This window comes from Motacilla alba, chromosome 1A (assembly GCF_015832195.1).
Source record: "Motacilla alba alba isolate MOTALB_02 chromosome 1A, Motacilla_alba_V1.0_pri, whole genome shotgun sequence".
In the NCBI taxonomy this organism is placed as follows: Eukaryota; Metazoa; Chordata; class Aves; order Passeriformes; family Motacillidae; genus Motacilla; species Motacilla alba.
Genome location: NC_052031.1, coordinates 24,459,973 through 24,473,844, shown reverse-complemented (window position 1 = coordinate 24,473,844; position 13,872 = coordinate 24,459,973).

Here is a 13,872-nt window from a genome sequence, read left to right as displayed (position 1 = left end):
CCAGTGGCATGCCAATGATAAAGTAAACAGAAATATAAAATCAGATTAGGCCTTAGTATTTGGCATGCTTCATACCTATAGAAATTTCCATTTCCAGTTAGGATTTGCTGGCTTTGCTACAAGAAAAGAAAAGAAAAGAAAAGAAAAAGAAAAAGAAAAAGAAAAAGAAAAAGAAAAAGAAAAAGAAAAAGAAAAAGAAAAAGAAAAAGAAAAAGAAAAAGAAAAAGAAAAAGAAAAAGAAAAAGAAAAAGATAGGTCACTTTTCAAAGCTGTCTGTCATAAAACACACTTCATGTATGTCCACTTTATAAAACTGGAAAACAAAATGAAACATATACAATATACATTTTTGCTGTGAGACAACAAAGTTCTAGACTGATGCTCTGCAATGAAACAGAGGGAAAGCCCTTGTAAAGACAATTAAGTTTTCTTCCTTCTGACAAGGAGTTAAAAAACAATAAGCTTTCTCTTTTTCCTTGCATGGTGACAAAAGGCTGTAAAACAAGATACTAAGAAAATGGGTGAGAGGAAATCTTGGCACACAGGTGTAAAAGCCATAGTACTGACAACTCAGCCGATACTGTGAAAGGCAGAATTTTGAACACATATTTGGTTTAGCTAATTTTTTTAATTATCATTGTTTCTGAAGATGTTTTCAAATCAGGAGCTGAGCACAGTTAGTCTCCCCTTTTTTTTTTAGCTGGAAGACAAATTCCCAGCAAATCCTTCTGCTAAATTTTTAAACAAAAAAGTACAGTAAGCTGCCTCTGTAAGTTAAAATAATGCACTATATTATTAGAATACTTTTGGTTTCTAGCTTTTCCTATTAATCTATTCTCACCTAAAAATACTATTATCTGGCTGAGATGAGCTGGTGTATATCCAGCTGAAATATCCACAATTTGCAAAGTAGATATCCTTGCACTCAGTATATATTAATAGTTCTGAGACTAGAAGAGTCTGCAGTGCTTCCTACCTTTGTACAATGCCACTGTGGTTAGCAGAACCACTCCATAAATAAGCTGTGGGTTCTGTGTTCTCAGCTTTTTCAGCCTCAGGCTGGAAATTAAAGCCCGAAAATCACAGGGAAATACACTAACCAGCAAACACAGGGGAAGAAGCAGGATATTGTGGTTTTTACTGGCACACAAGACAAATAATCTTGTTGTTACCACCTCGCTGAAAAATTTTAGAAGACGTAGTTTTATCACAAGTATATAAGATGCCAATTTTTCACCCAAAATGGCTCAAATAAATAAAAGCAATGGGAGTCAACAAGAAACCAATATCCACGAAGCCTGTGAGTACAGCAATCTATCAAACCCACATAAAGCAAACTTTAGGTGTGAATGGTGTTATACAATCACATGAAAAAATTAACAAACATTTTTACATTCCACCAAATGACACTTTAACCCTACCACTAAAAATAAGGATGTCATGAGTGCAGAGGAAGCAGAAAACACAACAGCCACCCCTGAATCTGCCACTCTGATTTCCTGGCAGTGGCTGAACATTTCTGTTAAGTCCTTGGAGTTAATCCTAATTAATAACCATGCTGCAGGTCAGCACGTGGCCAGCTCCCATCCAACAATACTTACATCTCTTTTATCTGGTAATAAATTGTTACATTTTTATCTATTGGCATACCCAAAGCATTTACCTCCCTGTCACAAAAGTGTGCAGTGCACTGCTAGAGTCATAAAAGGGCTTCTATTCTGGTTGCAAATTTGAGCTGGTAGATGTGGTCTGTAGAGACAGACACTGCCTTTCCTCAGTGAATGGACTGAGTTTTCAATCTTGAATTCTGATCTGTGAATGGGTTTGAAATTCTCAACCACCCACCCACACAGATGTTAGCATAATTGTTATCTAACCTGAGCTCTACATCCAGAGCTCTTTAAAAACCACCAGTATCCCTTAGCAGGGAGAATAGTTAGTAGCAAGGGAACTGGACTTTGGTAGATCACCAATTCCAAAGTCCATCTACTAGACTATTAACCTAGGTGACCTAGATTAACAGTCTCAACTAGACTATTAACCTAATTCCAAAGTGCATCCACTACACTATTAATCTAGGTGGGCACACTTAGGCATATTTTGATGGGAAAAGTGCTTAATGCTTCTTCCCTTTCTCCTACTGTCCAAAACTAGAATTCAGGGATAGGTGCTTCTCTTGTAATGCTGGACTTCATTGCTGCCCTGTGCCCAGCACCCACCTGGGCTCCAGTGTCTGCTTTAGTTACCATACATGTCTTCCTGGTTCTCCTCCATTCAAATTGTAAAGAGGTGCTGCACAGGAACAGGTATTCAATGGCTGTAATTGATGTGCTGGCAGAACTGACACCCTGCTCTGAAACTCAGTGTGAATATAAGGAACTTTAAGCAATGACTTTAACAGCTTTTTTTCACTACCAAACTCTTCGACCATTAACAGAGGAACAAATAGTGTTTCAGTAGTTAACCTCAATTACTACATTACACGACTAATAAATCACAAAAACTTCTTTCACAAAAAGCCTTTACCATATGGATCTCTACTTCAGAATCTTTAAAATCCTCCTCACAGAGAAATTAGACCAAATAAGTCTCTCTCACATAGCAAAGAACAGGGATATGTGCTATCAGCCTTTCAACCTCTCCATTCCACAGGCTTTCAAAAGAATGAGCCACCCTGATTTCCACCTGCAAAAGGTCAGCCCCAGAATGCAAACAATTTCTTTGTGCTGAATGTCTCTCTTTTCTTTCCCTGAACTTGAGTTGACATGAAGTATTTGGCTTAGCTATGTGCAGACTCCAAAGGCCAAGACCCCTTCTCTCTTCCAAGCATGCTGAGATAAAAAACACAGATAAGATTCACAGTTCCTGTAACTTCTGTACCTGGGAAACATAAAACTTGGGCAGTGCTCAACTTCTTTTGGACATTGTGTATAAAAGCCACTGGAGACAGAGTACACAAGTGGCAAAACGCCTCTCCATCGAGATCGTGTTCTATAAATTCCTGCTGTAAATGTTTTTAGAGGAGATTTATATAATATTCAAAGGGAAAAACCAAGACTTTCAATATGAGGCTTTTTTCCTTTCCTTTCTTTCATTCTCACCCATTCTCTACCACTCCAGCTTGAGTTGTGCTGCTTACCTTCTTTTGCTATATTGTCAGCTTTCTTGAGCCATCAGGACTTGGATGCCCAGAGCACAGATGCTGCCAGGGCTGATAAGAGAGATTGAGTCTGTCAGTGGGAAGAATGGCATAGCCAGCACTGTACTCTTCTGATTCTTTATTTGTTAGTCATAGTTTGCAGATGTTACAGGGACAATAACTTTGCAATATCTTCAAACATTGCACACAGAGAAGGCATGTGGCACTTCTCTGCAAACCAGGAATGTTTGGGCACTGTTACCCACTGCCAAACTGGCTTGTACAGAGCACTTACTAAGCAGCAAATTATTTTGGCTATTAAGGGCATACTTATTACAAAAACATGCTTTTGTTCATCATGTCAGGCTTCAGCTCTGTTCCTGAATTTTCTTTAGTTTTTTGCCCACCGCCCACTCCTTGGTGAGTTCTGGGTAAATGCTCTCATTGTCTATTGTTAATAATTCTTGCCTACATGATGACAGCTGTTTTTTGATCAGTGTCTGAACAAAACCACCTTTTCTGGGTAGGTCATGAAATGGGATGGAACTTATGAGGCATCTTTCTCCATATTACATTGCCCTCAGCTATGTTCTGTCAGAGGCACTCTGTACTACTGTGTAAACACATTCTCTTTCATGTCACAGTGATCTGGAAATAATGTCTCTGAATGGAACAAAATGGAAAGAAAAGACATTTTCTCACAGGGCTGTCTCAAAATGGTATCTTTAAAAATATCAGAATAATCCTCTGTACAAGTGGCAAAAGTGAACTTCTTTTCCTTCTGACACCTCTTAGAGGGACAGTTAGACTGCACAGCCCCTGTTCTGCAACTGCATTTCTTTTTTAAGATCCCTCCTTGTCAGCCTATCACAAGAGGTCTTCTGATGCAGACCAAGCATTTTCAATGAAATTCATCACTCTGTCACTCTGCAGAATTCCTATGGGTTTCCCTGCTATTTCTACTCTGAGCAATTCTGGGCAGGCTTGTGCTTAATCCTCTGTACTCACTGTGGGTAGTAATGGACTCTTCTATGTCCCTTTACACATCGCTTTCCTTTCAGCATTAACAATTATCATAGGAAACAACTCAGCACTGAAACCAGTCATCTGCTTCCTATCAACGGGATGGGCAGGCAGCAGGCTAGGAAAAGTGTGATGGTTTTTTTGACCCTACTAATACCATTGACCTGATCAACTGCAAATCAAGGACTGGGCAAAATATACCTCTACTGGAGCAAGAGAAGAAACATCATGAGACTTTTGGTGATCCTGAAGCTGAGTCTCTACCATATTTTCAAACCCACTCTGTAAAGGCAGGCTGCATCTATTTCATCACATGCAACAAGCAGAGTCTATTTAAAACAGCTTTCATGCTTCTAATAGCTTTTCCTACCAAATGGGCTGAACTGTGCTTTTCCTTATTACACATCAGTTCAAGAAGCCAAGGGTATACCAATGAAGCAAACTAAGTGGCTAAAAAGATTTCATTTACTGTTCCTGAGGTTTTGGATACTCATAAAATGTCACCAGGATGTGGACGATAAAAATAATTTGAGAGAAGAGTCTATCAAAAGGTTTTGAATTTTCATGATACAGCTGGAAGTGATATATACAATATTGTGCAGCACATGCTAACCAGATTTCCAATGATACACTGGGCACTTATAAAGGCAAATGAGTTCCCTGATATGCTTCACAGGATTAATAAACATGAGCTTGACAAAACTGCGTTTCATTCCCACACAAAAAAAAATGATAATGAGTTAGACAGATAAAGACAATATAGCACAAAAATCACAGTTGGGCAAAAAGCCCAATTGTCTTGCCAGAAATTATATATACAGAAAAACAACCCTGGTCTACCAGGTCTCAGTGTTCAGACAACCACACTGATACTTTAATATTTATGTCAGAAGGTCCTCAAGAGATGTGTTCTCTAGTCTTTTATTTCGCTTTTACTAGAACATTTGAAGTAAACTAGAAAGGTTATAATTAAAAGAGTTAAACAAATCTAAAATCTTTGGTTAAGGCACCAATATAAACCTGGAGCTGCTGAAATGGAAAACAGAATGAGTCACAGTCCAAGAAATGCCTTAGGCTTGCCATTCTCTCAGTATATGCCAATATTCTCAAATAAACCTGATATTCAAACATTCACAGTACCCAGCACATGTTTTAGACAGTTACCAACACAAAAACAAAGCATAGATATATATGCACCTTTGCTGTCCTTGTGCTTTGCTGGGATATTTGCTGTCCCTGCTTCCTAGGTGCTTCCTTAGAAGGGCCCCAGGAACATTCTCAGAGCATTTCTTGGCCCAGTTATGAGCAGGATTTTCTAGGAACCAGAGCTCATGTCAAGGGAACACTACCTCAAAGGGAAAGAGTGGGCTAAGCCTCAGGAGTGGCGTAGAATTCAGAGTATTGCCTGGGTTGTTTTACCATATATAGCCAGGATACAGTCTTTAAATACTTTGACATTCAAGTCTCTGATCCTGCCCTTATTCCCAAAGGTTCCGTTAGAAAAGGTGGAGCTCTGACTTATTTCAGTTGCATTATCTACAGGTTTCCATCTGAAGGACAGAGATCTTTACAGGGAACTTTTTCTCAAAGAGAAAAATTAGAGAATCATAGAAAGAGTAATAGAAAAATTATAAATAGACTCAATGAACAAACATGAACACACAGGCACACACACAAAATAACAAAAACAGCTATAAATTGAAGCATACTGCAGAAAATAAAAGGGGCAGACCTTCAGCTGGTATAAACAGAAGTGCTGATTAATCTTAAAGCTATAATGAATGAGAGAGCATGTGCTAATAAAATAAATGCATTGCTAGCTGTACAAATAAAACAGTTTTGAGCTGTTTTCACAAACACAAGACAAAAAAAGGAAGGTTAAAAATCTATCTGTAGATTACTTTATTCCCTCTGTGCCTGCCAGGAATTTTACATGCAGTTATAGCTGTCTAACTATCAAAAAAGACCAAGTGAGAAAATGGAAGGAGTCCAAAGAGTCCAGAAAAAATGCAAAAATGATCAGAGAGCTGGAGAGACTAATACGTAGTGAGTGACTAAAATAGAAATGAATTTTTAAGACATTGGCTGTATGACAATTAAAGAGATACAGCAATCTACAGTCTGAAAGCACGAATACAAAAAAAGAGGGACTTTTATGGGAAAATAGAAAAGGAAACTGAATAAGAAAAAAAAAAAAAGCATTCTGAATTTCCAAAGTAGACTGAACTAGACCTCCAAGCATGGAATGTGTAAAAGATCTGCTAGTCTAGGACTAACAATGTTCTCTTCTCCCAGACCTGTCTACAGTAGGCCTCTTAGAAATTTCTTATTCCCTTTCCTATTAATTCATCTGCACATTTCAGAGCTCTTTACTACTAAAACAGAGTAGTAGCTAGCATTTTATTCAAGGACCACTAAAACAGAGTAGTAGCTAGCATTTTTATTCAAGGACACTAAAACAGAGTAGTAGCTAGCATTTTATTCAAGGACCACTAAAACAGAGTAGTAGCTAGCATTTTTATTCAAGGACCATCTAGCCCCAGTCAAAAGTTTTTGAGAACAAACCAATCCTTAACCTAGTCCCTGTTCTCTGCTATGTCTTCTGCCACTGCTACCACAAGCACTGACACTGAAGGGAATTTTGGGATGCAAGCACAGCATACATATACTTGCTTTCAGCACGTGTCAAACTCGCTGGCAACTCTTTAGGCAAGAGTTTCCCTGGTCCCCCTGGATTTAATAAAGAGACAGAAGAGGAAGAGCACATAGCCTCGGGAGGGAGTGGCCTGGAGGGAAAAACCCCAGAAGTAACCAACTGAAGGTTAATCACAATTTGCGAGACTTTGACTACTGAAAATGTACCTCCTCTCTAGAAAGTAACTTTGCATTCTATCTGCTCCAATCTCCTTTCCTGGGATAACATGGACAGAGCAAACACTGTAATAAACATACATTCATACATATAATGTGCATATATATTATACATACCTGTGTTGTAATACATGGACCAGTTTGTCTGACACCCCAGGGGCAGGCCAAATCATACTAGAGACAGAGAGAAGGAATGTAATCCAAGTGCACCTCCAAGAATGGCACATTCTTCAACTACACCTCTTTGATTCAACTACACCTCTTTGATTCAAAATAATTAGAAAAAATAGTTGCTCACAAGAGCATTTGTGTTCTGTTGTCATTTCTTTTCAGTGGAGTTTTCCAAGTAGGAATTTTTTTAATTGCATGCCCTTTGAAAAAGTGTCCTGCAGATTCTGCTTTTCTCAGAGGATCATCCTTTTCCATAAAGGAAGGGTTTTACCTCAGAAATTACTTCACTTACCTAAATAAGTCAAGATTTAACCAAGCTATCAGATTATAAAAAGATAATAAAGTTCGGTTTATTAAGGGAAAAAAAAATCCAAAGCATAGTGTATGTGTGGCACTCCTTGGGCAAGTAAAAGTCAGACCCTTACAAGTCCCAAGTGCAGGAATGGCCAAAGTCTTGGAAAAGAAAAATTCTTCATTTTGTGTACAGATGACTTATACACACTTCTGGCTTTCCAGTAAGCCATTTGAAAATTATATGACGAATAATAATGAGAAATATTTATTCTGTATTTTAGGAATAAGAAAAAGTTTTGTTGTCTACTTTATGCATAAGAAAGTACTAAACACCTCAGAGATTTTCTGGGTCATTAACATACTGCAAACAGACCAAAAATGCAATCTTAGCAAAAGTAGTTTATCAGACCTTAAGTATTTTTGTACAGGAACTACAGCAAAGAATGACATAATTCAAGCATAATATGTTCAGTATTCCTGTCCTGTACACAAAACATGAAAAAAGCAGAAACTGATCAAAGAGATTTTCAGATAGAGAGCTGTTAAACAGCAAGTTGCAGAAAACATCTAGAAAATTTAGTGGCAGCAAACCCCTGAAATGTAGTTTAGTATACAAAATGCAAATGAACCAATTCTAGTCTCAATCTAGTGACTTTCACATTTTTTCAGATAGATGGCTTTTAAAAACAGACCTGTGAAGTACTTGATCCAGCTGCTGAATGGACAGAAATCTGCATCTTTAGAAAAAAAAAGAAAAAAAAAAAGGTTTTATTAAAATCGAAAGCACCTAAGCTTGTGGTAACTATTGAAGAGTTCAAGAGTTTGATTTTATCTTTATAGAAGCTATCAGTCAATGACAGCACACTGCTTCACGTCCCCAGTCATCACCCACTTCCCACCAGACATAGCTTCCAGCAAAGCAACACTTCATCAACAGAAGAAAATATAAGACAACCATTAGCAGAGTCCTAAGTAAAACAGAACATTCAACAATCTCCAAAAACTACAGCGTGGTCAAAGGTAAAGGATCCTCCATCACTGACAACTAATGACAGAACATTTGCAACAAAAACCATCCAAGAAGAGTTACTGCTTTTATAATGGTTTTCATCACAATCTGGTTTAACTTGGATGCTCATAGAGAAATCACCTGGTCCTTCCTGCAAATCCCACAAGTACCCAAGCTGTTTCCATATTTCTTCCACAATATCTCTTTTTCATTTCAGTGAGCAAAGAGACTAAGTTCTGAAGCTCTGATGAGCTTCTAGGTTCTGGTTTCATGCTGCACTGCTTAATGCCTTCTTTTACTCTGCTTATATAAGTAAACAGCCACAAACACTGGAGTTACACATTTTAACAAGCCATCACCAGCCAGCTGAACAGCAGCAGCTGTTGGACCACCATGCTGCAAGGCTGAAGCAGATAGTTCTGCTCCCCAGCTCTGGCAGGGCTGGGGCATGAACGGGCTCAGGAGTTGCCATTCAGTGCTGAGTAGCTTTTCATACCCTCCATCCCTTTCTCAACCTTTTATATTGTGCAGCTGGCCCACTGAGCAGGAACCCCATTAGGGTGTCTTATACTTTGCTTAAGTCTTATGCTTAAACTCACAGGAAACATTGATTATATCAGCCCCTGTAATGCTGTAAACATTGAAGTGGCCAGCAGGTCTGGGGAAGTGATTGTCCTGTACTCGCACTGGCGTGGCCACACCTCAAGTTCTGTGTCCAGTTCTGGGCCCCTCATTGCAAGAAGGACATTGAGGTGCTGGAAGATGTCCAAAGATGGAAAACAAAGCTGGTGAGAGGTCTTGAGAGTAAGTCCTTGAGAGTAGGACTCCTTGAGAGTCCTCTTGAGAGTAAGTCCTGTGCGGAGCAGCTGCAGGATTTGGGTGGTTTAGCCTTACCACTCTTTGCAACCATCAGAAAGGAGGCTGTGGCAGGTGAGAGTCAGCCTCTTCTCCCAGGCAACCAGAGACAGAACAAGAGGAAATGGCCTCAAGCTGCACCCAGGGGGGTTCACATTGGGCATCAGGAAGAATTTCCTCCCTGAAAATGTGGTCCAGCATTGGAACAGGCTACTCAGGGAGGTGGTGGAATTACCATCCCTGGAAGTGTTCAAGAAATTACTGGATGTGGCTCTAAGTGCTATAGTGTAGTTAACATGGTGGTGGTGATCAAAGGCTGGACTTGATCTTGGGGGTCTTTTCCAACCTTAATGATTCTATGATTTAATACATATCATATATACAGATAGCCTCCTAATCCCAATCTGGGAACTTTCCACTAGATCACCAATTCTTTCAGCATTCAAATCCGAGTCTCAGTGAATCATTGTGAGTTTTACCCTGTAACATACACTGACATATTAATAACAGCTCTGATGATACATCCTAGAAACTGCTGGTAGAAGCAAAATTTTTTAAAAACTGAAAGCTCACAAGCATGAATTATGAAAGCACACTGAAAACATTTCCAAACTTCTGTTGGTGGGAGAAAAGAAAAAAGAAGTAGCTAAAAATGTCTGAGCCCAGCCCCTTTGCTGTTCCCTGTGCTCTCTATCTGCTCACTAAGAACCATATTCCCACTGTTGGTATTAAACAGCAAACTCTCTCATTCCTCAGTAGAGACTATTTGAGCACTATTAATTCATCAAAACAGCAACTCAGGAGACCTCATGGGAGTACTTACTTTCTTCTTTTCTCATATTAGAAATAAGAAGCTATTCTGAAAGCTACTATAAACATATCTATTGCCACTAATTTATCTTGGCTAAAAAAGATCCAGAAAGTCCTAAAATAATTTCCAAACCAGTTTTTGGCCTGAACATATTTATCATGTCAACTCTATTCTGACTCTCAAAGCAGCTTTCACCTCAACACATATAAAATCTTCATAGAAGCATTTGGCTAGATGAGCAGCAATGGATATAATTCAGCAAATTAAATATAAATGTTTCTCTTGCAAATAAATGGCTTACATTTATTTGCATTGATTGGCCATTGAAAACAGTGAATTTTACACTCCACAGGACAAAAAATGACAAGAAAAGTGACAGAGCATAATAGAGTTTCCATACACAGAGACAGGATCTCATTATCCTTTTAATGGACCAAGTCAAAGGTCAGTGCTTCAGTGGTGACAAAGTAGGATATATATGATTTACACACTTTTCCCAAAACTCTCCCATCAGGTTTTCCTATGCAAACTCTTCAAACAGGCAATTTATTTGACATTTTAATTTTTTTTTTGTTTATACAGATATGGCTATATCAAGATAATGTGTCAGCATTTGCAGTTTAAACCTCTCTAGGTGTCAAATCTGAATATTTAAACTGCCCACTGTCTAAATAAGAAAATGTAGCTTCTAATCAGTATCTTTAATTTGCAAGGCCCTTCAGGGTTGGTTTCATTTTAACACATTTCACATATGCCTGAACGCCACACAAATTTCTCAGTTCTCTACAACTGCTTCCTTCAAATGGATTTAAATCCAGGCATAAATTTATTTTCCACAGAAGGAAAACTGGAAAAAGAAGTTGCAACTTTTCCACTAACACTGCCTGGTTCACTTTTTGAAATCTCAGCTGTGCAGCTGCCTCTCCCTTCCACCAATGCTGCATGGCCAGGGGACAGCTGCAGCCACTGCTTTTACACCTCACTTCTAATGTAAACAAATATTGAGAGCCCATCTGACCTTTTGTATGCCAGTATACTGCCTATCTGTGAAATGGTAGTAACAGAAATTCCCCAGATATGTCATAGAGATATGAGGGTAGAATAAGATTCATTTCACAGGTCCTCTGAAATAATTAAGATTTTTCAATACTGATCTTGAGAAGAAAATAACATATTTGAAGTACACATCTGTAAAAATCCCAATAAAACTACAAGAGAAATTAATAGGACTCCTGGTAATTTATCTCTTTGAAAATGTGAAGTGTTTTTGTATTATAATCATTATATGATACTTTTAGATTAAACTACAAATATTTTCAAAAGGGAAAAGAGAGAGAAAACAAGAAAAGGATACCCTGAGAGCTGAACTCGTCCTGACAAGCAAAATAGAATGGATGAGGCCCAAATGGCCATTGCCTATGGTCTTGTTGCAAAGACAGGCACTTTCTCAAATGCTAAGTCAAACTGTGAAAGCTGTTGCCAACAGATACATAACTGACATGCCTGCCCTGGTCAAGAAAGATGGTTTGTATCTGTTTATAAAATGCTACAATAATCAAAGTAATACTGAAAGCTTAAACAGGAACATCCTTACAAAACAAATAAAGAATTAAATGAACACCACATTTTTTCAATAAAAGTACACATTAGTTAGAGTCTAAATGTAACATTTTTTTTCAAGGACAGATATGAAAATTTTTTTGCCAAGACCTTCACTCTCCAAAAATCTGTTTGTGAACTGAGATGTTTCTCCTTATGCTGCACTTCACACCTCAGAGGAATTGCAGTGAACATGCAATGTAATCCTTCTCCAAACCAGTTTGTAAAAGTCCTTTTCCAACAATGTGTATAAAAACAGCAATAAAACTACTGAGCCTACCACAGCCTTGCTTGCTTTTTTGGATGCCCCATCTATAAGTCTGCATCCATTGTTCATCCCTGGGCCTTTACTTTTGATTACAAGCTTTTTGGGAGACTATTTGTTCAATAGCTGTGTACACTGTACCACAATACATTCTGAGAGACTCCTCTAATACAGAGAATTCATAATAACGAACTATGTCACCATTTCACTTGTTAAAAACATAGCAGCAAAAGGTGTCATGGTTAGAAAATAGAGATATATTTCTTCAACAGTTGATGTTACCTTCAAGCAGAAGTTTAGCACATAAAGAACTACACCTGGGCCAAAGTGTGGAAAAACTAACATACATATGCATTTCACATCACATGATAGAATTCCTTGGCTGTTTACCAACACAGAAATTAAAAAAAAAAAAAAAAATCTGTCCAAAGTTTATTAGAGTAGCCATGTAAGATTGGAGAAGATTTGCACCCTGTTAATGTCATTCTTCTCTACTCTTACTTTTGTACTTTAAATGTTCCCTCCAGCCATGCTGGCAGAAAGCTGAGCCTGGTGTCCCTGAACATGGATACTGGAAAAATCCCCCTTATTGAACATGGTATATACCTCCTCTTATTCTGTGCATTAGCCAGGGATTATAACTTGATGCTGCTCTGACTTTACTCTCAATCTCACTTGATAAGTCATATAAAATATTTTCCAAAATAACTACCAAAGTTATTGAAGACAGCATGATTTAAGGGGCTTTTAATAACCAACATCCTCAGTCATATGCAGACTTGAGCTTTTATTGCTTTTAAATAGGCTTTCCATGAAAAATATTATTCTTTCAGGAGCAATTGCATCGCCACTTTATTTCAAATCCTCAGAGATTACAAAGGTAAACGCTTGGGTTTTCCATGGGGCTTTCTCAATGTTTATCAATTAATGAAATAACAGATTTCAAAAAGTATATGTACATGAACAAGAAAGTGCTATTTGTTTTTTATAAATGGGGCTGATACTGCAAGCCCACTCTCCAGTGGCAGACTGTGATCTGGGAGATCTTTCAAGAAGAACCAACCCCTAGCTTTTAGGAAAGCTGGAACTGAGCAATAAAGCTATGGATTTGCAGCTCCAGCTGGTTGGCTTGAGTGAGATGCAGCAGGAGGGGACGGGGAATGGGCAGAGCTGTTCAAAAGCAGGTCCCAGGTTGTGCATATGCACCTGATCCATGCCTCTAGTGAGGGGAGAAGTTGGAAATAGTTGGTACAAACCAGTATGGTCTGACTTCTGTAACTAAGGAGCTAGTTTGGGAGCCTGTGTTGCTGGCTCCTACCTTGTTTCTCAACAGCACCAAATCCAAATTTCTGTGCCTAACCCAAGCAGCTACCCCTGATGAATGCCTTTGGGTGCACTCAAGTTCCCATATCAATAGGCCAAAAAATAACAGTTGCTGGACAGAAGCACCCTGAAGGGTAGGGCAGAACCTCGACTTTAATTGTTTTTTTATTCTTCTCACTCATGGAGCAAAGAGCAATGGAGGAAGGCAGGAGGGGTGAGGGGAAGCAGGATAGAAATGCAGCTCATAAGTATGTCTTGAGTCATCACGCTGTTTCTTTGCTTGCCTTTGAACCTATTGTAAACTTGGATTTGCAGGCTTTTTAGACCTAGTCCAAAACATGTACGTGAGTATCACTAAGCTCACTAATATGGGAGAAAAAAAGTCCATTAATACGAGTTCCACATAGATGCAAAGCTTTTCTGCAGAAGTTTCCGACAAGAACAATGCAATATGAATCAGAGCATTGTAACAGGTGATATCCTACCCAAAGTTTGCATAGTTGTTTTTATAT